The 22,479-nt window shown below is 46.1% G+C and overlaps 8 non-coding genes and 1 pseudogene across 8 annotated transcripts; all 9 read right to left on the bottom strand.

The window, feature by feature from the left end:
* Positions 1-271: 271 nt before the first annotated feature.
* LOC130314653 (U2 spliceosomal RNA) lies at positions 272-462 on the bottom strand. The gene has a single exon (XR_008862298.1). It is a non-coding gene; the product is annotated as a U2 spliceosomal RNA (small nuclear RNA).
* A 2,091-nt stretch (positions 463-2,553) lies between these two features.
* On the bottom strand, positions 2,554-2,744 carry LOC130314652 (U2 spliceosomal RNA). Its single transcript, XR_008862297.1, has one exon. It is a non-coding gene; the product is annotated as a U2 spliceosomal RNA (small nuclear RNA).
* Positions 2,745-4,824: 2,080 nt separating this feature from the next.
* On the bottom strand, positions 4,825-5,010 carry LOC130314675 (U2 spliceosomal RNA). The gene has a single exon (XR_008862318.1). It is a non-coding gene; the product is annotated as a U2 spliceosomal RNA (small nuclear RNA).
* A 5,389-nt stretch (positions 5,011-10,399) lies between these two features.
* Positions 10,400-10,617, bottom strand: LOC130314677 (U2 spliceosomal RNA; annotated as a pseudogene).
* Positions 10,618-12,709: 2,092 nt separating this feature from the next.
* Positions 12,710-12,900, bottom strand: LOC130314651 (U2 spliceosomal RNA). Its single transcript, XR_008862296.1, has one exon. It is a non-coding gene; the product is annotated as a U2 spliceosomal RNA (small nuclear RNA).
* Positions 12,901-14,996: 2,096 nt separating this feature from the next.
* Positions 14,997-15,187, bottom strand: LOC130314679 (U2 spliceosomal RNA). Its single transcript, XR_008862320.1, has one exon. It is a non-coding gene; the product is annotated as a U2 spliceosomal RNA (small nuclear RNA).
* Positions 15,188-17,281: 2,094 nt separating this feature from the next.
* LOC130314678 (U2 spliceosomal RNA) lies at positions 17,282-17,472 on the bottom strand. The gene has a single exon (XR_008862319.1). It is a non-coding gene; the product is annotated as a U2 spliceosomal RNA (small nuclear RNA).
* A 2,080-nt stretch (positions 17,473-19,552) lies between these two features.
* On the bottom strand, positions 19,553-19,743 carry LOC130314674 (U2 spliceosomal RNA). The gene has a single exon (XR_008862317.1). It is a non-coding gene; the product is annotated as a U2 spliceosomal RNA (small nuclear RNA).
* A 2,091-nt stretch (positions 19,744-21,834) lies between these two features.
* LOC130314662 (U2 spliceosomal RNA) lies at positions 21,835-22,025 on the bottom strand. The gene has a single exon (XR_008862306.1). It is a non-coding gene; the product is annotated as a U2 spliceosomal RNA (small nuclear RNA).
* Positions 22,026-22,479: the final 454 nt, after the last annotated feature.

The raw sequence follows: 22,479 nt of genomic DNA, 5'->3' as shown, positions 1-22,479 counted from the left end.
ATGTCATGCCCTACCTGCACAGGTGTGCTGGCTACTCAAATGATCCAATTAAGGAGGCCATTTAGTCAGCAGCAGCAGAAGTCCTGTGCCTGGACGCTCCAACAGCGGCCAGACACAAGCAGAAGCAGCAGAAGCAGCAGCAGCACCACCTTTTGTTTTTTGGCTGCAGCAGCAGCAGCAGCAGCAGCAAGGCCCACAGGGCTGGCTAGCTGGCTAGCCAGCAAGCAGGTAGCAATGAAAGTAGGAATCTTTCTTTTTAACCCTGTAAGGGGGGTGGTGCACTGTACCCGAAGATACTGCCATATCGGGTCAATGCATAGGGCGACGGAAGCAAGCTTCGAAATCGGCCCCCGTTCTCAAAAATCCATTTAATATATGGTCCCCAGATAGGGGACGTATCAGATATTAAACTGATAAGAACAGATACTACACTTGATCTTAGCCAAAAGGCCGAGAAGCGATAACCGTGAAAGGGGCGGGCCCAACAAGGTCCCCCTTCATGGGCACTATCACTGCTTGCTGTCAGGGAGGCTGCCAGACAATTTTCCATGCACACTCTGGGCTGGGGGGCAGTCAACCACCAGTACACACAGCAGAACCTAAACCCATACCATTATTGCTAAGCAGCAAGACAGGGGCCCATTGCACTCCACGGGGCCTTTTTAAATGCAATCCATAACCCGGATTTGCCAGGAACCCTTCTTACTCCTCCTACTTGCATGTGACACTGGGCTTAGGATCTGCATAGGAAAACACACACACAAGCACACACCTACCTTTGTTGCCTGCAGATGCCTCCTTGGCTGTCCCCAAACGGTATCAAACCAACACCCACGGGAAGCTGTAAGCATAGAGGACATGCCTGCACCCCATTGGACTTACCTGTGTGGGTTAAATCCGGTTATTTGACAACCTATGGCGGTGATGGTTCTGCTCAGGCAGAGCAGTGCTGATGCTCCTCATAAAGCTGTCGCTGCTGTGAAGGTTCTAGGTGACATCACAATCCCTATGGTTACATACACGACAAAGCTGGGTTGTTGTTGTTTACACTCTGCAAGGCCTGTGGAAGTGAGTGACATCATAGCACTGTAGTTCTGAGGGTTCTAGATGGATGCAACAATCTCCTGTTGCTTCTATGAAGGCCATAGTAGACGACATCACCAAACAGCTCCATAGTCACATACACAGCAAAGGAGAGATGTTGTTTACACCTAGTGATGTCAGTGGTATTGAGTGACATCACAGCACAGTGCTAAGGCTCCTGGGCCTGGACACAGCAGCGGCTGCAATATCTCAACGGAGAATACGTTTATATATATGTGTGTGTGTGCGCGTATATATATATATATATATATATATATGTATATATATATATATATATTTCTCCGCCGAAATCACTTTTAAACCCATTTCCACCTTTTTTTCCCTTCTCTTCCTCTTACTTTTTTTTCACGTTTTTTTACGTTTTTCTCCTTTTCGCCTCTTTTCTGGGCGTATTATTCTTCTTTTTCTTCTTTTTTTTCGTCTAATGCATACCCCATCAGTGCAGCAATGCTTATTCAATACCGCCAGCAGATGGAGACACTGGGGGATAATTTTCTAAGGATTTATACTGATTTTTCCTGTCTGAATTTGTCGCACAGAAAGTTGCAGGCCAAATATGTGTGACATTTCTGCGACTTTAGCTTCTAGAGCATTTTTACAACATTATACATAGGTGCTGAATACATAAAAAGCGACTGTTCAGCGACAGACAAGTCGCATCGGCTGAAAGTAGGCCAGAATGTCAGTCCATGTTGGAGCAGGTTTAGATACAGTCTAAAGTATAGATCTCAAAGTCTGTGCACAGAATTTAGCAAGGGCCTCGCACCTTCTGATGCATCAGGTAGGTGCACAATAGCATAGCCTAACCCTCTGTACTTTGGTCTATATTGATGCGGGACATAGACAGCCAGCTGATGACCAATCCATTAGTGCAATGGATGGCTGGAAGCATTTGTCTTTGCCTTTGCAATACCACAGAAGCAATGCATGGTCAATGTACAGCAATGACACACCTGTGTGAACAGCCAGGAGACCCCCCCCCATGTTATGTTACATAGTTACATAGTTAGTACTTTTCGAAAAAAGACATATGTCCATCAAGTTCAACCAGGGAATTAAGGGGTAGGGGTGTGGCGCGATATTGGGGAAGGGATGAGATTTTATATTTCTTCATAAGCATTAATCTTATTTTGTCAATTAGGAACATTCAGCACCCACCCGCTATCAAGGCAGCTGCCTATCATGTCATGCCCTACCTGCACAGGTGTGCTGGCTACTCAAATGATCCAATTAAGGAGGCCATTTAGTCAGCAGCAGCAGAAGTCCTGTGCCTGGACGCTCCAACAGCGGCCAGACACAAGCAGAAGCAGAAGCAGCAGAAGCAGCAGCAGCACCACCTTTTGTTTTTTGGCTGCAGCAGCAGCAGCAAGGCCCACAGGGCTGGCTAGCTGGCTAGCCAGCAAGCAGGTAGCAATGAAAGTAGGAATCTTTCTTTTTAACCCTGTAAGGGGGTGGTGCACTGTACCCGAAGATACTGCCATATCGGGTCAATGCATAGGGCGACGGAAGCAAGCTTCGAAATCGGCCCCCGTTCTCAAAAATCCATTTAATATATGGTCCCCAGATAGGGGACGTATCAGATATTAAACTGATAAGAACAGATACTACACTTGATCTTAGCCAAAAGGCCGAGAAGCGATAACCGTGAAAGGGGCGGGCCCAACAAGGTCCCCTTCATGGGCACTATCACTGCTTGCTGTCAGGGAGGCTGCCAGACAATTTTCCATGCACACTCTGGGCTGGGGGGCAGTCAACCACCAGTACACACAGCAGAACCTAAACCCATACCATTATTGCTAAGCAGCAAGACAGGGGCCCATTGCACTCCCACGGGGCCTTTTTAAATGCAATCCATAACCCGGATTTGCCAGGAACCCTTCTTACTCCTCCTACTTGCATGTGACACTGGGCTTAGGATCTGCATAGGAAACACACACACAAGCACACACCTACCTTTGTTGCCTGCAGATGCCTCCTTGGCTGTCCCCAAACGGTATCAAACCAACACCCACGGGAAGCTGTAAGCATAGAGGACATGCCTGCACCCCATTGGACTTACCTGTGTGGGTTAAATCCGGGTTATTTGACAACCTATGGCGGTGATGGTTCTGCTCAGGCAGAGCAGTGCTGATGCTCCTCATAAAGCTGTCGCTGCTGTGAAGGTTCTAGGTGACATCACAAATCCCTATGGTTACATACACAACAAAGCTGGGTTGTTGTTGTTTACACTCTGCAAGGCCTGTGGAAGTGAGTGACATCATAGCACTGTAGTTCTGAGGGTTCTAGATGGATGCAACAATCTCCTGTTGCTTCTATGAAGGCCATAATAGACGACATCACCAAACAGCTCCATAGTCACATACACAGCAAAGGAGAGATGTTGTTTACACCTAGTGATGTCAGTGGTATTGAGTGACATCACAGCACAGTGCTAAGGCTCCTGGGCCTGGACACAGCAGCGGCTGCAATATCTCAACGGAGAATACGTTTATATATATGTGTGTGTGTGCGCTATATATATATATATATATATATATATATATATATTTCTCCGCCGAAATCACTTTTAAACCCATTTCCACCTTTTTTTCCCTTCTCTTCCTCTTACTTTTTTTTCACGTTTTTTTACGTTTTTCTCCTTTTCGCCTCTTTTCTGGGCGTATTATTCTTCTTTTTCTTCTTTTTTTTCGTCTAATGCATACCCCATCAGTGCAGCAATGCTTATTCAATACCGCCAGCAGATGGAGACACTGGGGGATAATTTTCTAAGGATTTATACTGATTTTTCCTGTCTGAATTTGTCGCACAGAAAGTTGCAGGCCAAATATGTGTGACATTTCTGCGACTTTAGCTTCTAGAGCATTTTTACAACATTATACATAGGTGCTGAATACATAAAAAGCGACTGTTCAGCGACAGACAAGTCGCATCGGCTGAAAGTAGGCCAGAATGTCAGTCCATGTTGGAGCAGGTTTAGATACAGTCTAAAGTATAGATCTCAAAGTCTGTGCACAGAATTTAGCAAGGGCCTCGCACCTTCTGATGCATCAGGTAGGTGCACAATAGCATAGCCTAACCCTCTGTACTTTGGTCTATATTGATGCGGGACATAGACAGCCAGCTGATGACCAATCCATTAGTGCAATGGATGGCTGGAAGCATTTGTCTTTGCCTTTGCAATACCACAGAAGCAATGCATGGTCAATGTACAGCAATGACACACCTGTGTGAACAGCCAGGAGACCCCCCTCATGTTATGTTACATAGTTACATAGTTAGTACGGTCGAAAAAAGACATATGTCCATCAAGTTCAACCAGGGAATTAAGGGGTAGGGGTGTGGCGCGATATTGGGGAAGGGATGAGATTTTATATTTCTTCATAAGCATTAATCTTATTTTGTCAATTAGGAACATTCAGCACCCACCCGCTATCAAGGCAGCTGCCTATCATGTCATGCCCTACCTGCACAGGTGTGCTGGCTACTCAAATGATCCAATTAAGGAGGCCATTTAGTCAGCAGCAGCAGAAGTCCTGTGCCTGGACGCTCCAACAGCGGCCAGACACAAGCAGAAGCAGAAGCAGCAGAAGCAGCAGCAGCAGCACCACCTTTTGTTTTTTGGCTGCAGCAGCAGCAGCAAGGCCCACAGGGCTGGCTAGCTGGCTAGCCAGCAAGCAGGTAGCAATGAAAGTAGGAATCTTTCTTTTTAACCCTGTAAGGGGGTGGTGCACTGTACCCGAAGATACTGCCATATCGGGTCAATGCATAGGGCGACGGAAGCAAGCTTCGAAATCGGCCCCCGTTCTCAAAAATCCATTTAATATATGGTCCCCAGATAGGGGACGTATCAGATATTAAACTGATAAGAACAGATAAGGTTTCAACAAAATTTTATTGAATAAATAAGAAACCATACAAAATTTAAAATGCAAAATAATAAAAGGTTCACAAAAGTTTTAAAATACAAATAATAAAACCAGTAATAAAAGGAGAAAAAATAAAAATGGCAGGATAAAACATTATACAAATGTCATAAAAACTGATTATACTGTTATTTCGTTCCATAGAGGCAGACACCACATGGATGCTGCCTCGCTGGCCCCCAACTGTTTCTTGTCTCTTAGGTAATAGATGTACATCTCACTCAGGGCCAGCTTTATACAGTTTTTAACATCAATAAAATCATGTTTAAAAAGTAAGATGTTCCTAACTTTCCAGATGGCATTTTTAAAACAATTAATAATCATCCAGCAGATCATCTGCTGTTTAAAATTGGGGCAGTTAAAAAGACCGTAAAAGACACATTCGTGATTAAAATCTTTTAGGCCGCAGGCCCACTTCAAAAGTGGGCCTACCTTCCTCCAAAGCTCCCGTGCAAAAGGGCAGTTCCAAAATATGTGCAGCACCGTTTCGTCCACTCCGCAGCCATCTCTCGGGCACTTGGCTCTCGCCACCAGTCCTCGCCTGTGCTGGAACTCACGAGTAGGGAGGCACTGGTGGACGATTGCCCAGGCAAGATCCCTGTGTACATTCGCCAGAAACTTCCCGTACACGTTCCGCCATACCTTTTTGGATCTTGCCTGTGTGAAATTGGACACTGCCAGGGTAACCTCACTCCGCCTGAGGACCTTTGATACCTTTCTCTGGTCCCCCAGTATGTCAGGCTCCAAATCTTGGAGACCTAGGAGCCTGACTGTCTTTTCCAACACCACATAATGTTTTGGGGGACACAGAAGCACCGGAGCATTCAGAGGGATGCGCAACCATCTTTTAAAAACCATGCCCGCAGCGTACCTTAAAAAGCAGCTAAAAATGCCATCGGATTTAATAATTTTAAAACAGAAACAGAAATACTTTATGTAAAAGAAAGTAAAAAGGTTAGGAACATCTTTCCCGCCATTATCTTTACTTTTGTACATAAAATCACGCTTTAATTTCTCCATTTTTGAACCCCATAAAAAAGAAAAAACAATTCTAGTTACTTTTTTAATGTATAAAATAGATGGAGGAAATACCATGGCAATGTATAGCATAATAGGGAGTAAAACCATCTTTATTATTAAAATCTTCCCCTCCATGGTAAGGTTTCTAAGATTCCACATTAAAATCTTCTTCTCCATCTTAGCTATAGCTGAATCCCAGTTAGGGCTCCCATCATTGACCTGGTTAAAAACAATACCTAAAACTTTAATTTGATCCTGTTGCATTGTGACTCCTGGGGTGATGGATGAATCCCAGGAGCCAATATAAAAACAGTCACATTTATCTGTGTTTAGCTTAAAACCAGAGACCTCGCAGAAATAGCTGGTGTTCCTCAATGCCCCCCTCATGGATGGAGAGTCCGGGCACAGTATGGTGACATCATCCATGTACCCCAACACCTTTAGATGGGTCCCTCCTCCACCAGGTATCGGTACGCCTCTTACTACCCGGTCTTTTCTGAGGAGGGCCATCAGTGGTTCGATTGCGCAAATAAAAAGGAGTGGGGACAGGGGGCAGCCCTGTTTGACACCTGATAAAAGAGGAACACCGCTGGTTAAAAAGCCATTAACAGAGACTTGACTAAAACAGGATCGGTATAAAAGCATGATTCGGCTTAAAATCGTTTCAGGCACTGCCATCTTTTTAAGAACTAAAAACAGGTATTCATGGGAGACCCTATCAAAGGCTTTTTCAAAGTCTAAGGATAAAATTGCTACAGTTTGATTTCTATCCTTAAAATACCATAAAACATCTCTTAAAATATTTAGGGATTCAGCTATAGACCTTCCAGGTACCCCACAAACCTGATTTGGGTGAATTAATTTATGAATAAAAGGTTTAAAACGGACAGCTAATAACTTGGCTAAAACTTTATAATCGACATTTAAAAGTGTGATGGGGCGCCAATTTTTTAGCATATCCTTTTCACCCTTTTTAAAAAGTAATGATACAATCCCCCTCCTCCAGGAAGGGGGAAGTTCATTAACAATAAAAGTTTCTTTATACAATAAAACCATATCATCCTTTAAAATATCCCAAAAAGCTAAATAAAATTCGATGGGTAAACCATCTTCCCCAGGGGCCTTCCCACTAGAAAAACTTTTAAAAACAAATAAAAGTTCATCTAAGTTAAGATCACGGGATAAAACCTCCTGGTCTAAAACATCTAGCTTAAAATCAAGGGAATTAAGAACATGTTCTAAAAAGGATGGATTAAGATCTTTCTTATTAAAAAGAAGCTGGTAGAAGTTAAAAACTGCATCTAACATGCCTTTTGGAGTGGATTCACCCTCAAGGTTTTGGATGATATCCCTCCTATTCATCACTTTTTTAAAAAAGAAACGGGAACATTTCTCGCCCTCCTCCAGGTGCTGCACATGTGAGTTAAAAATGATTTGTTTCCCTTTCTTTTCTATGGCATGTTTTATTTCAGTTTTAAGGTTTAAAATATCATTTTCTACATCCATACCAGCTTCTTTCAATTTAAAAAGTACATTTAAACGCATGTTAAGAACATAAAACCACTGTTTTTCCATTTTTGCCTTCTTCTTACCTGCTTTGATAAAAAAAAATCTGATTTTAGATTTGGTGCCCTCCCACCAGTGCAGCATAGGCTCGTGGGGTTTTCTTTGTGATTGCCAGCATTGGTAGGTCCGCACAAACTCCTCTTTTATCTCAGGGTCCTCTAGGAGTGTGGTGTTTAATCTCCAGAGGCCCCTTTTTGCTTTTTGCTCCCCCTCTAGCTCCAGGCCCACCAAGAGGAGCTTATGATCAGAGAAGATATTCTGCTCGAGCGTGCATTTCAGCGGTTTAAAAGCTCTAGAGGAAAAAATAAAATCGATTCTGGAGCTCACTCTTCCATTGGACCATGTGGCGCCTGGGTCCTCCGGCAAGAGATCCTTCCAGCAATCTTTCAAATTAAAATCATCAATAAAATTTTTAAGCAGGTAAGAAGTGCGGTCTTTACGATTAATATCCCCACCCTGCCGGTGTTCCCCATCACGTATGCAGTTAAAATCACCTCCCACCAGCAGGGGGGAAGACCCAACACAAAACAGTGGTAAAATTTCAAATAGTTCTGCCCGCTCCTGTTTATCAGGAGGGGCATACACATTTAAAACACGAATTAAAAGTCCATTAAAATATAGATGAATTAAAAGAGCTCTGCCAGGCACAATCTCAGTTACTGTATGAATAGAAAAGGACTGGCCTCGGCAGAGCAGCCCAACACCCACAGAACGACAGTCATTTGCACCGGACCATATGGATGGGCCCAGCTTCCAGTCTTCTTTTAAGTCTTTATAGTCCATTTTACTAGGGATTCCACATTCTTGTAGCAGGCAAAGGTCAAAGTCACATGTCTCTAGATAAGAAAATAAAGCAGCCCTGCGATCAGGGCTCTTTAAGGACCTCACATTGAGTGAGGCAATTTTTACAGGGATAGGCATAGTTTATGGAGAGTCCGTGCTTGGAGAATCAAAGTCAATAATAAGCTGCGTACCGTCATCCCCCGCCTGCGGGGTCATCAGCTCCTTGATGTTCTGAGGGTCGGAGCTTGAGATCGATGATGCCCCGACCCTGAGCTCGCTCTCGTCCGAACTACGGCACGCCGCTTTCCTTTGAATGTCTTCCTCTTCTTCTTCTCTTTGTCTTTTAAATGTCACACTGCTGTCCATATCCTCTGTGTTGCTCTCACTCGATGTAATCTCTGGCCCCCGGCTGATGGATCTGCGTCTTCTTTCATCATTTGACGACTGGAACTGCTGCACAGGGGCCTGTGAGGCCTCTTTTCCGGAACCTTTGCCGCTACCTTGGGAAGTTTTCATCGCTTGTTCCCCAGCAAGCGTTGCTGAGGACTGTTGCTCCAACTTCCCCATCGATCGACGATGGCCAGTTTTACCCACCGGGTCCACTGCTGGCGGGGCAGCAAACCCTGGTTTGGCGCCACTTGTCTTCTTGGCCCTGTCCTGTATAGGCGGAGTAACAGGACCGGGCTCAGACCTGGCCACCTGGCTCCCCTTCCGGCGGGCTTTCACCGGGGCCTCTTCGTCCGGAGCAGGGCGACCCTGGGCCAAGCCAGTACCTGGCTTATGCTGCAATTTTGGGTCCACTTTTGCCCCCACCGAGGCCCGTCGGCTGCCACCCGCCACAGGTGAGCCCCCTTCAGAAGTTTCGGCGGGCTCTTGAGCCAGGTAGGAAGTCGATCGACGTCTTTCAATTTCCCGGGCAGTAAACTCGATCACCCGCCCGGGCTTCGTGGAATCCCCATGGCCTCCCCCTAGCACTACCACCGGTGGGCCCCCCGATGGAGCACCAGAGGTCTTGGGCCTGGACCCATCAGTACCTGCCATCTGGGGTTTGGGCATCTTAAAAAAGGACGTCTTTTGTCCTGTCCCCTCTTTGGGTGGGCCCAGCCTTGACCCACCCATCGTAGTTTTTGCTTTATGGGGACAGGAATTAAAATCGTGATTTTCCTCTCCGCAGAGGTTGCACCTTATCGTATGGCTACATCTTGAGGCTATGTGACCTTCTTGGCCACACCTATTGCAGCGAATCACACGCTCCGCGCCGCAGTTCTCCTGGGTGTGGCCAAACCTCAAGCAATTTCGGCAATACATAGGCATTTGAGGATAGAACAGGAAGCCCCGAACTCTCCCGATGGCAAAATTTGGGGGCGGATGGCAAAGACCCCCAATACCACCGGGATCCTTACGGAGCTTGACCCAGAACTTCCTCTTGCCGTTCCAGAACCGCACGGAGTTCAAGATTTTGTTTGCGAATCGCACCTCTTCGCAGTATCGCCGAAGAAAAGTGGCTATATCCTCCGTGGTCACATGAGGGCTGTGCATAGCCACCACCAACGGTATATGTTCCTCACCATAGAGGAACTGGAACGAAAGACCGTCGAGTCGATCGTCCCTCTGGTCCGCACCAGACAAGGTTGCATAGATGTTATCGCAACACGCCGTGGCCGTGAAGGTGACGGTATACAGGCCACGGCTTTCCTGGTCATTTAGACACAGGATGTCCTCCCTATTGAGGCGGAAGTAGTCAAGAAGAATCACCTCCGCAATGAAGCGGAGGTTCTTCAACTGACGATGGCTCTCCGACACCTCTATGCGGATGGTATTTCGCATCGACATTTCCCCAGAGGGGAAAGCCCAGGAGAACGGCATCTTCCACACCCAGGGACTAAGCCCCTTCCCCAATAGCAGCAGGGGCTCGGAATCCCGCTATAAAAGCGGAACCCTTACCCAAGGCAGAGGTCGGGGGTACCCTAGGTGCTTCCGAAGCTACAGGTGACGCTCAACGTACCGAAAATGCCTTCTGAGACACAAGGTCCCAGAGACAGGGGGATCGCAACCCGTTGTCCGTGGACTAAGCCCGCTCCCCAATAGCAGCAAGGGGGTGAAGTCCCTCCGTAAGGAGAGACAATCCCCCAAGGCCGAGAAGCGGGGTACCACAGACACCTTCCGACCAGACCAAATGCAGATACTACACTTGATCTTAGCCAAAAGGCCGAGAAGCGATAACCGTGAAAGGGGCGGGCCCAACAAGGTCCCCTTCATGGGCACTATCACTGCTTGCTGTCAGGGAGGCTGCCAGACAATTTTCCATGCACACTCTGGGCTGGGGGGCAGTCAACCACCAGTACACACAGCAGAACCTAAACCCATACCATTATTGCTAAGCAGCAAGACAGGGGCCCATTGCACTCCCACGGGGCCTTTTTAAATGCAATCCATAACCCGGATTTGCCAGGAACCCTTCTTACTCCTCCTACTTGCATGTGACACTGGGCTTAGGATCTGCATAGGAAACACACACACAAGCACACACCTACCTTTGTTGCCTGCAGATGCCTCCTTGGCTGTCCCCAAACGGTATCAAACCAACACCCACGGGAAGCTGTAAGCATAGAGGACATGCCTGCACCCCATTGGACTTACCTGTGTGGGTTAAATCCGGGTTATTTGACAACCTATGGCGGTGATGGTTCTGCTCAGGCAGAGCAGTGCTGATGCTCCTCATAAAGCTGTCGCTGCTGTGAAGGTTCTAGGTGACATCACAAATCCCTATGGTTACATACACAACAAAGCTGGGTTGTTGTTGTTTACACTCTGCAAGGCCTGTGGAAGTGAGTGACATCATAGCACTGTAGTTCTGAGGGTTCTAGATGGATGCAACAATCTCCTGTTGCTTCTATGAAGGCCATAATAGACGACATCACCAAACAGCTCCATAGTCACATACACAGCAAAGGAGAGATGTTGTTTACACCTAGTGATGTCAGTGGTATTGAGTGACATCACAGCACAGTGCTAAGGCTCCTGGGCCTGGACACAGCAGCGGCTGCAATATCTCAACGGAGAATACGTTTATATATATGTGTGTGTGTGCGCGTATATATATATATATATATATATATATATATGTATATATATATATATATATATTTCTCCGCCGAAATCACTTTTAAACCCATTTCCACCTTTTTTTCCCTTCTCTTCCTCTTACTTTTTTTTCACGTTTTTTTACGTTTTTCTCCTTTTCGCCTCTTTTCTGGGCGTATTATTCTTCTTTTTCTTCTTTTTTTTCGTCTAATGCATACCCCATCAGTGCAGCAATGCTTATTCAATACCGCCAGCAGATGGAGACACTGGGGGATAATTTTCTAAGGATTTATACTGATTTTTCCTGTCTGAATTTGTCGCACAGAAAGTTGCAGGCCAAATATGTGTGACATTTCTGCGACTTTAGCTTCTAGAGCATTTTTACAACATTATACATAGGTGCTGAATACATAAAAAGCGACTGTTCAGCGACAGACAAGTCGCATCGGCTGAAAGTAGGCCAGAATGTCAGTCCATGTTGGAGCAGGTTTAGATACAGTCTAAAGTATAGATCTCAAAGTCTGTGCACAGAATTTAGCAAGGGCCTCGCACCTTCTGATGCATCAGGTAGGTGCACAATAGCATAGCCTAACCCTCTGTACTTTGGTCTATATTGATGCGGGACATAGACAGCCAGCTGATGACCAATCCATTAGTGCAATGGATGGCTGGAAGCATTTGTCTTTGCCTTTGCAATACCACAGAAGCAATGCATGGTCAATGTACAGCAATGACACACCTGTGTGAACAGCCAGGAGACCCCCCCCATGTTATGTTACATAGTTACATAGTACGGTCGAAAAAAGACATATGTCCATCAAGTTCAACCAGGGAATTAAGGGGTAGGGGTGTGGCGCGATATTGGGGAAGGGATGAGATTTTATATTTCTTCATAAGCATTAATCTTATTTTGTCAATTAGGAACATTCAGCACCCACCCGCTATCAAGGCAGCTGCCTATCATGTCATGCCCTACCTGCACAGGTGTGCTGGCTACTCAAATGATCCAATTAAGGAGGCCATTTAGTCAGCAGCAGCAGAAGTCCTGTGCCTGGACGCTCCAACAGCGGCCAGACACAAGCAGAAGCAGAAGCAGCAGAAGCAGCAGCAGCACCACCTTTTGTTTTTTGGCTGCAGCAGCAGCAGCAAGGCCCACAGGGCTGGCTAGCTGGCTAGCCAGCAAGCAGGTAGCAATGAAAGTAGGAATCTTTCTTTTTAACCCTGTAAGGGGGTGGTGCACTGTACCCGAAGATACTGCCATATCGGGTCAATGCATAGGGCGACGGAAGCAAGCTTCGAAATCGGCCCCCGTTCTCAAAAATCCATTTAATATATGGTCCCCAGATAGGGGACGTATCAGATATTAAACTGATAAGAACAGATACTACACTTGATCTTAGCCAAAAGGCCGAGAAGCGATAACCGTGAAAGGGGCGGGCCCAACAAGGTCCCCTTCATGGGCACTATCACTGCTTGCTGTCAGGGAGGCTGCCAGACAATTTTCCATGCACACTCTGGGCTGGGGGGCAGTCAACCACCAGTACACACAGCAGAACCTAAACCCATACCATTATTGCTAAGCAGCAAGACAGGGGCCCATTGCACTCCCACGGGGCCTTTTTAAATGCAATCCATAACCCGGATTTGCCAGGAACCCTTCTTACTCCTCCTACTTGCATGTGACACTGGGCTTAGGATCTGCATAGGAAACACACACACAAGCACACACCTACCTTTGTTGCCTGCAGATGCCTCCTTGGCTGTCCCCAAACGGTATCAAACCAACACCCACGGGAAGCTGTAAGCATAGAGGACATGCCTGCACCCCATTGGACTTACCTGTGTGGGTTAAATCCGGGTTATTTGACAACCTATGGCGGTGATGGTTCTGCTCAGGCAGAGCAGTGCTGATGCTCCTCATAAAGCTGTCGCTGCTGTGAAGGTTCTAGGTGACATCACAAATCCCTATGGTTACATACACAACAAAGCTGGGTTGTTGTTGTTTACACTCTGCAAGGCCTGTGGAAGTGAGTGACATCATAGCACTGTAGTTCTGAGGGTTCTAGATGGATGCAACAATCTCCTGTTGCTTCTATGAAGGCCATAGTAGACGACATCACCAAACAGCTCCATAGTCACATACACAGCAAAGGAGAGATGTTGTTTACACCTAGTGATGTCAGTGGTATTGAGTGACATCACAGCACAGTGCTAAGGCTCCTGGGCCTGGACACAGCAGCGGCTGCAATATCTCAACGGAGAATACGTTTATATATATGTGTGTGTGTGCGCGTATATATATATATATATATATATATGTATATATATATATATATATATATATATTCTCCGCCGAAATCACTTTTAAACCCATTTCCACCTTTTTTTCCCTTCTCTTCCTCTTACTTTTTTTTCACGTTTTTTTACGTTTTTCTCCTTTTCGCCTCTTTTCTGGGCGTATTATTCTTCTTTTTCTTCTTTTTTTTCGTCTAATGCATACCCCATCAGTGCAGCAATGCTTATTCAATACCGCCAGCAGATGGAGACACTGGGGGATAATTTTCTAAGGATTTATACTGATTTTTCCTGTCTGAATTTGTCGCACAGAAAGTTGCAGGCCAAATATGTGTGACATTTCTGCGACTTTAGCTTCTAGAGCATTTTTACAACATTATACATAGGTGCTGAATACATAAAAAGCGACTGTTCAGCGACAGACAAGTCGCATCGGCTGAAAGTAGGCCAGAATGTCAGTCCATGTTGGAGCAGGTTTAGATACAGTCTAAAGTATAGATCTCAAAGTCTGTGCACAGAATTTAGCAAGGGCCTCGCACCTTCTGATGCATCAGGTAGGTGCACAATAGCATAGCCTAACCCTCTGTACTTTGGTCTATATTGATGCGGGACATAGACAGCCAGCTGATGACCAATCCATTAGTGCAATGGATGGCTGGAAGCATTTGTCTTTGCCTTTGCAATACCACAGAAGCAATGCATGGTCAATGTACAGCAATGACACACCTGTGTGAACAGCCAGGAGACCCCCCCCCATGTTATGTTACATAGTTACATAGTTAGTACGGTCGAAAAAAGACATATGTCCATCAAGTTCAACCAGGGAATTAAGGGGTAGGGGTGTGGCGCGATATTGGGGAAGGGATGAGATTTTATATTTCTTCATAAGCATTAATCTTATTTTGTCAATTAGGAACATTCAGCACCCACCCGCTATCAAGGCAGCTGCCTATCATGTCATGCCCTACCTGCACAGGTGTGCTGGCTACTCAAATGATCCAATTAAGGAGGCCATTTAGTCAGCAGCAGCAGAAGTCCTGTGCCTGGACGCTCCAACAGCGGCCAGACACAAGCAGAAGCAGAAGCAGCAGAAGCAGCAGCAGCACCACCTTTTGTTTTTTGGCTGCAGCAGCAGCAGCAAGGCCCACAGGGCTGGCTAGCTGGCTAGCCAGCAAGCAGGTAGCAATGAAAGTAGGAATCTTTCTTTTTAACCCTGTAAGGGGGTGGTGCACTGTACCCGAAGATACTGCCATATCGGGTCAATGCATAGGGCGACGGAAGCAAGCTTCGAAATCGGCCCCCGTTCTCAAAAATCCATTTAATATATGGTCCCCAGATAGGGGACGTATCAGATATTAAACTGATAAGAACAGATACTACACTTGATCTTAGCCAAAAGGCCGAGAAGCGATAACCGTGAAAGGGGCGGGCCCAACAAGGTCCCCTTCATGGGCACTATCACTGCTTGCTGTCAGGGAGGCTGCCAGACAATTTTCCATGCACACTCTGGGCTGGGGGGCAGTCAACCACCAGTACACACAGCAGAACCTAAACCCATACCATTATTGCTAAGCAGCAAGACAGGGGCCCATTGCACTCCCACGGGGCCTTTTTAAATGCAATCCATAACCCGGATTTGCCAGGAACCCTTCTTACTCCTCCTACTTGCATGTGACACTGGGCTTAGGATCTGCATAGGAAACACACACACAAGCACACACCTACCTTTGTTGCCTGCAGATGCCTCCTTGGCTGTCCCCAAACGGTATCAAACCAACACCCACGGGAAGCTGTAAGCATAGAGGACATGCCTGCACCCCATTGGACTTACCTGTGTGGGTTAAATCCGGGTTATTTGACAACCTATGGCGGTGATGGTTCTGCTCAGGCAGAGCAGTGCTGATGCTCCTCATAAAGCTGTCGCTGCTGTGAAGGTTCTAGGTGACATCACAAATCCCTATGGTTACATACACAACAAAGCTGGGTTGTTGTTGTTTACACTCTGCAAGGCCTGTGGAAGTGAGTGACATCATAGCACTGTAGTTCTGAGGGTTCTAGATGGATGCAACAATCTCCTGTTGCTTCTATGAAGGCCATAATAGACGACATCACCAAACAGCTCCATAGTCACATACACAGCAAAGGAGAGATGTTGTTTACACCTAGTGATGTCAGTGGTATTGAGTGACATCACAGCACAGTGCTAAGGCTCCTGGGCCTGGACACAGCAGCGGCTGCAATATCTCAACGGAGAATACGTTTATATATATGTGTGTGTGTGCGCGTATATATATATATATATATATATATATGTATATATATATATATATATATATTTCTCCGCCGAAATCACTTTTAAACCCATTTCCACCTTTTTTTCCCTTCTCTTCCTCTTACTTTTTTTTCACGTTTTTTTACGTTTTTCTCCTTTTCGCCTCTTTTCTGGGCGTATTATTCTTCTTTTTCTTCTTTTTTTTCGTCTAATGCATACCCCATCAGTGCAGCAATGCTTATTCAATACCGCCAGCAGATGGAGACACTGGGGGATAATTTTCTAAGGATTTATACTGATTTTTCCTGTCTGAATTTGTCGCACAGAAAGTTGCAGGCCAAATATGTGTGACATTTCTGCGACTTTAGCTTCTAGAGCATTTTTACAACATTATACATAGGTGCTGAATACATAAAAAGCGACTGTTCAGCGACAGACAAGTCGCATCGGCTGAAAGTAGGCCAGAATGTCAGTCCATGTTGGAGCAGGTTTAGATACAGTCTAAAGTATAGATCTCAAAGTCTGTGCACAGAATTTAGCAAGGGCCTCGCACCTTCTGATGCATCAGGTAGGTGCACAATAGCATAGCCTAACCCTCTGTACTTTGGTCTATATTGATGCGGGACATAGACAGCCAGCTGATGACCAATCCATTAGTGCAATGGATGGCTGGAAGCATTTGTCTTTGCCTTTGCAATACCACAGAAGCAATGCATGGTCAATGTACAGCAATGACACACCTGTGTGAACAGCCAGGAGACCCCCCCCATGTTATGTTACATAGTTACATAGTTAGTACGGTCGAAAAAAGACATATGTCCATCAAGTTCAACCAGGGAATTAAGGGGTAGGGGTGTGGCGCGATATTGGGGAAGGGATGAGATTTTATATTTCTTCATAAGCATTAATCTTATTTTGTCAATTAGGAACATTCAGCACCCACCCGCTATCAAGGCAGCTGCCTATCATGTCATGCCCTACCTGCACAGGTGTGCTGGCTACTCAAATGATCCAATTAAGGAGGCCATTTAGTCAGCAGCAGCAGAAGTCCTGTGCCTGGACGCTCCAACAGCGGCCAGACACAAGCAGAAGCAGAAGCAGCAGAAGCAGCAGCAGCACCACCTTTTGTTTTTTGGCTGCAGCAGCAGCAGCAAGGCCCACAGGGCTGGCTAGCTGGCTAGCCAGCAAGCAGGTAGCAATGAAAGTAGGAATCTTTCTTTTTAACCCTGTAAGGGGGTGGTGCACTGTACCCGAAGATACTGCCATATCGGGTCAATGCATAGGGCGACGGAAGCAAGCTTCGAAATCGGCCCCCGTTCTCAAAAATCCATTTAATATATGGTCCCCAGATAGGGGACGTATCAGATATTAAACTGATAAGAACAGATACTACACTTGATCTTAGCCAAAAGGCCGAGAAGCGATAACCGTGAAAGGGGCGGGCCCAACAAGGTCCCCTTCATGGGCACTATCACTGCTTGCTGTCAGGGAGGCTGCCAGACAATTTTCCATGCACACTCTGGGCTGGGGGGCAGTCAACCACCAGTACACACAGCAGAACCTAAACCCATACCATTATTGCTAAGCAGCAAGACAGGGGCCCATTGCACTCCCACGGGGCCTTTTTAAATGCAATCCATAACCCGGATTTGCCAGGAACCCTTCTTACTCCTCCTACTTGCATGTGACACTGGGCTTAGGATCTGCATAGGAAACACACACACAAGCACACACCTACCTTTGTTGCCTGCAGATGCCTCCTTGGCTGTCCCCAAACGGTATCAAACCAACACCCACGGGAAGCTGTAAGCATAGAGGACATGCCTGCACCCCATTGGACTTACCTGTGTGGGTTAAATCCGGGTTATTTGACAACCTATGGCGGTGATGGTTCTGCTCAGGCAGAGCAGTGCTGATGCTCCTCATAAAGCTGTCGCTGCTGTGAAGGTTCTAGGTGACATCACAAATCCCTATGGTTACATACACAACAAAGCTGGGTTGTTGTTGTTTACACTCTGCAAGGCCTGTGGAAGTGAGTGACATCATAGCACTGTAGTTCTGAGGGTTCTAGATGGATGCAACAATCTCCTGTTGCTTCTATGAAGGCCATAATAGACGACATCACCAAACAGCTCCATAGTCACATACACAGCAAAGGAGAGATGTTGTTTACACCTAGTGATGTCAGTGGTATTGAGTGACATCACAGCACAGTGCTAAGGCTCCTGGGCCTGGACACAGCAGCGGCTGCAATATCTCAACGGAGAATACGTTTATATATATGTGTGTGTGTGCGCGTTATATATATATATATATATATATATATATATATATATTCTCCGCCGAAATCACTTTTAAACCCATTTCCACCTTTTTTTCCCTTCTCTTCCTCTTACTTTTTTTTCACGTTTTTTTACGTTTTTCTCCTTTTCGCCTCTTTTCTGGGCGTATTATTCTTCTTTTTCTTCTTTTTTTTCGTCTAATGCATACCCCATCAGTGCAGCAATGCTTATTCAATACCGCCAGCAGATGGAGACACTGGGGGATAATTTTCTAAGGATTTATACTGATTTTTCCTGTCTGAATTTGTCGCACAGAAAGTTGCAGGCCAAATATGTGTGACATTTCTGCGACTTTAGCTTCTAGAGCATTTTTACAACATTATACATAGGTGCTGAATACATAAAAAGCGACTGTTCAGCGACAGACAAGTCGCATCGGCTGAAAGTAGGCCAGAATGTCAGTCCATGTTGGAGCAGGTTTAGATACAGTCTAAAGTATAGATCTCAAAGTCTGTGCACAGAATTTAGCAAGGGCCTCGCACCTTCTGATGCATCAGGTAGGTGCACAATAGCATAGCCTAACCCTCTGTACTTTGGTCTATATTGATGCGGGACATAGACAGCCAGCTGATGACCAATCCATTAGTGCAATGGATGGTTGGAAGCATTTGTCTTTGCCTTTGCAATACCACAGAAGCAATGCATGGTCAATGTACAGCAATGACACACCTGTGTGAACAGCCAGGAGACCCCCCCCATGTTATGTTACATAGTTACATAGTTAGTACGGTCGAAAAAAGACATATGTCCATCAAGTTCAACCAGGGAATTAAGGGGTAGGGGTGTGGCGCGATATTGGGGAAGGGATGAGATTTTATATTTCTTCATAAGCATTAATCTTATTTTGTCAATTAGGAACATTCAGCACCCACCCGCTATCAAGGCAGCTGCCTATCATGTCATGCCCTACCTGCACAGGTGTGCTGGCTACTCAAATGATCCAATTAAGGAGGCCATTTAGTCAGCAGCAGCAGAAGTCCTGTGCCTGGACGCTCCAACAGCAGTCAGACACAAGCAGAAGCAGAAGCAGCAGAAGCAGCAGCAGCACCACCTTTTGTTTTTTGGCTGCAGCAGCAGCAGCAAGGCCCACAGGGCTGGCTAGCTGGCTAGCCAGCAAGCAGGTAGCAATGAAAGTAGGAATCTTTCTTTTTAACCCTGTAAGGGGGTGGTGCACTGTACCCGAAGATACTGCCATATCGGGTCAATGCATAGGGCGACGGAAGCAAGCTTCGAAATCGGCCCCCGTTCTCAAAAATCCATTTAATATATGGTCCCCAGATAGGGGACGTATCAGATATTAAACTGATAAGAACAGATACTACACTTGATCTTAGCCAAAAGGCCGAGAAGCGATAACCGTGAAAGGGGCGGGCCCAACAAGGTCCCCTTCATGGGCACTATCACTGCTTGCTGTCAGGGAGGCTGCCAGACAATTTTCCATGCACACTCTGGGCTGGGGGGCAGTCAACCACCAGTACACACAGCAGAACCTAAACCCATACCATTATTGCTAAGCAGCAAGACAGGGGCCCATTGCACTCCCACGGGGCCTTTTTAAATGCAATCCATAACCCGGATTTGCCAGGAACCCTTCTTACTCCTCCTACTTGCATGTGACACTGGGCTTAGGATCTGCATAGGAAACACACACACAAGCACACACCTACCTTTGTTGCCTGCAGATGCCTCCTTGGCTGTCCCCAAACGGTATCAAACCAACACCCACGGGAAGCTGTAAGCATAGAGGACATGCCTGCACCCCATTGGACTTACCTGTGTGGGTTAAATCCGGGTTATTTGACAACCTATGGCGGTGATGGTTCTGCTCAGGCAGAGCAGTGCTGATGCTCCTCATAAAGCTGTCGCTGCTGTGAAGGTTCTAGGTGACATCACAAATCCCTATGGTTACATACACAACAAAGCTGGGTTGTTGTTGTTTACACTCTGCAAGGCCTGTGGAAGTGAGTGACATCATAGCACTGTAGTTCTGAGGGTTCTAGATGGATGCAACAATCTCCTGTTGCTTCTATGAAGGCCATAATAGACGACATCACCAAACAGCTCCATAGTCACATACACAGCAAAGGAGAGATGTTGTTTACACCTAGTGATGTCAGTGGTATTGAGTGACATCACAGCACAGTGCTAAGGCTCCTGGGCCTGGACACAGCAGCGGCTGCAATATCTCAACGGAGAATACGTTTATATATATGTGTGTGTGTGCGCGTATATATATATATATATATATATATATATATATATATATATATATATTTCTCCGCCGAAATCACTTTTAAACCCATTTCCACCTTTTTTTCCCTTCTCTTCCTCTTACTTTTTTTTCACGTTTTTTACGTTTTTCTCCTTTTCGCCTCTTTTCTGGGCGTATTATTCTTCTTTTTCTTCTTTTTTTTTTCGTCTAATGCATACCCCATCAGTGCAGCAATGCTTATTCAATACCGCCAGCAGATGGAGACACTGGGGGATAATTTTCTAAGGATTTATACTGATTTTTCCTGTCTGAATTTGTCGCACAGAAAGTTGCAGGCCAAATATGTGTGACATTTCTGCGACTTTAGCTTCTAGAGCATTTTTACAACATTATACATAGGTGCTGAATACATAAAAAGCGACTGTTCAGCGACAGACAAGTCGCATCGGCTGAAAGTAGGCCAGAATGTCAGTCCATGTTGGAGCAGGTTTAGATACAGTCTAAAGTATAGATCTTAAAGTCTGTGCACAGAATTTAGCAAGGGCCTCGCACCTTCTGATGCATCAGGTAGGTGCACAATAGCATAGCCTAACCCTCTGTACTTTGGTCTATATTGATGCGGGACATAGACAGCCAGCTGATGACCAATCCATTAGTGCAATGGATGGCTGGAAGCATTTGTCTTTGCCTTTGCAATACCACAGAAGCAATGCATGGTCAATGTACAGCAATGACACACCTGTGTGAACAGCCAGGAGACCCCCCCCATGTTATGTTACATAGTTACATAGTTAGTACGGTCGAAAAAAGACATATGTCCATCAAGTTCAACCAGGGAATTAAGGGGTAGGGGTGTGGCGCGATATTGGGGAAGGGATGAGATTTTATATTTCTTCATAAGCATTAATCTTATTTTGTCAATTAGGAACATTCAGCACCCACCCGCTATCAAGGCAGCTGCCTATCATGTCATGCCCTACCTGCACAGGTGTGCTGGCTACTCAAATGATCCAATTAAGGAGGCCATTTAGTCAGCAGCAGCAGAAGTCCTGTGCCTGGACGCTCCAACAGCGGCCAGACACAAGCAGAAGCAGAAGCAGCAGAAGCAGCAGCAGCACCACCTTTTGTTTTTTGGCTGCAGCAGCAGCAGCAAGGCCCACAGGGCTGGCTAGCTGGCTAGCCAGCAAGCAGGTAGCAATGAAAGTAGGAATCTTTCTTTTTAACCCTGTAAGGGGGTGGTGCACTGTACCCGAAGATACTGCCATATCGGGTCAATGCATAGGGCGACGGAAGCAAGCTTCGAAATCGGCCCCCGTTCTCAAAAATCCATTTAATATATGGTCCCCAGATAGGGGACGTATCAGATATTAAACTGATAAGAACAGATACTACACTTGATCTTAGCCAAAAGGCCGAGAAGCGATAACCGTGAAAGGGGCGGGCCCAACAAGGTCCCCTTCATGGGCACTATCACTGCTTGCTGTCAGGGAGGCTGCCAGACAATTTTCCATGCACACTCTGGGCTGGGGGGCAGTCAACCACCAGTACACACAGCAGAACCTAAACCCATACCATTATTGCTAAGCAGCAAGACAGGGGCCCATTGCACTCCCACGGGGCCTTTTTAAATGCAATCCATAACCCGGATTTGCCAGGAACCCTTCTTACTCCTCCTACTTGCATGTGACACTGGGCTTAGGATCTGCATAGGAAACACACACACAAGCACACACCTACCTTTGTTGCCTGCAGATGCCTCCTTGGCTGTCCCCAAACGGTATCAAACCAACACCCACGGGAAGCTGTAAGCATAGAGGACATGCCTGCACCCCATTGGACTTACCTGTGTGGGTTAAATCCGGGTTATTTGACAACCTA

This window comes from Hyla sarda, unplaced genomic scaffold (genome assembly GCF_029499605.1).
Source record: "Hyla sarda isolate aHylSar1 unplaced genomic scaffold, aHylSar1.hap1 scaffold_1840, whole genome shotgun sequence".
NCBI lineage: Eukaryota > Metazoa > Chordata > Amphibia > Anura > Hylidae > Hyla > Hyla sarda.
This window is presented reverse-complemented; position numbering and strand designations above follow the sequence as displayed.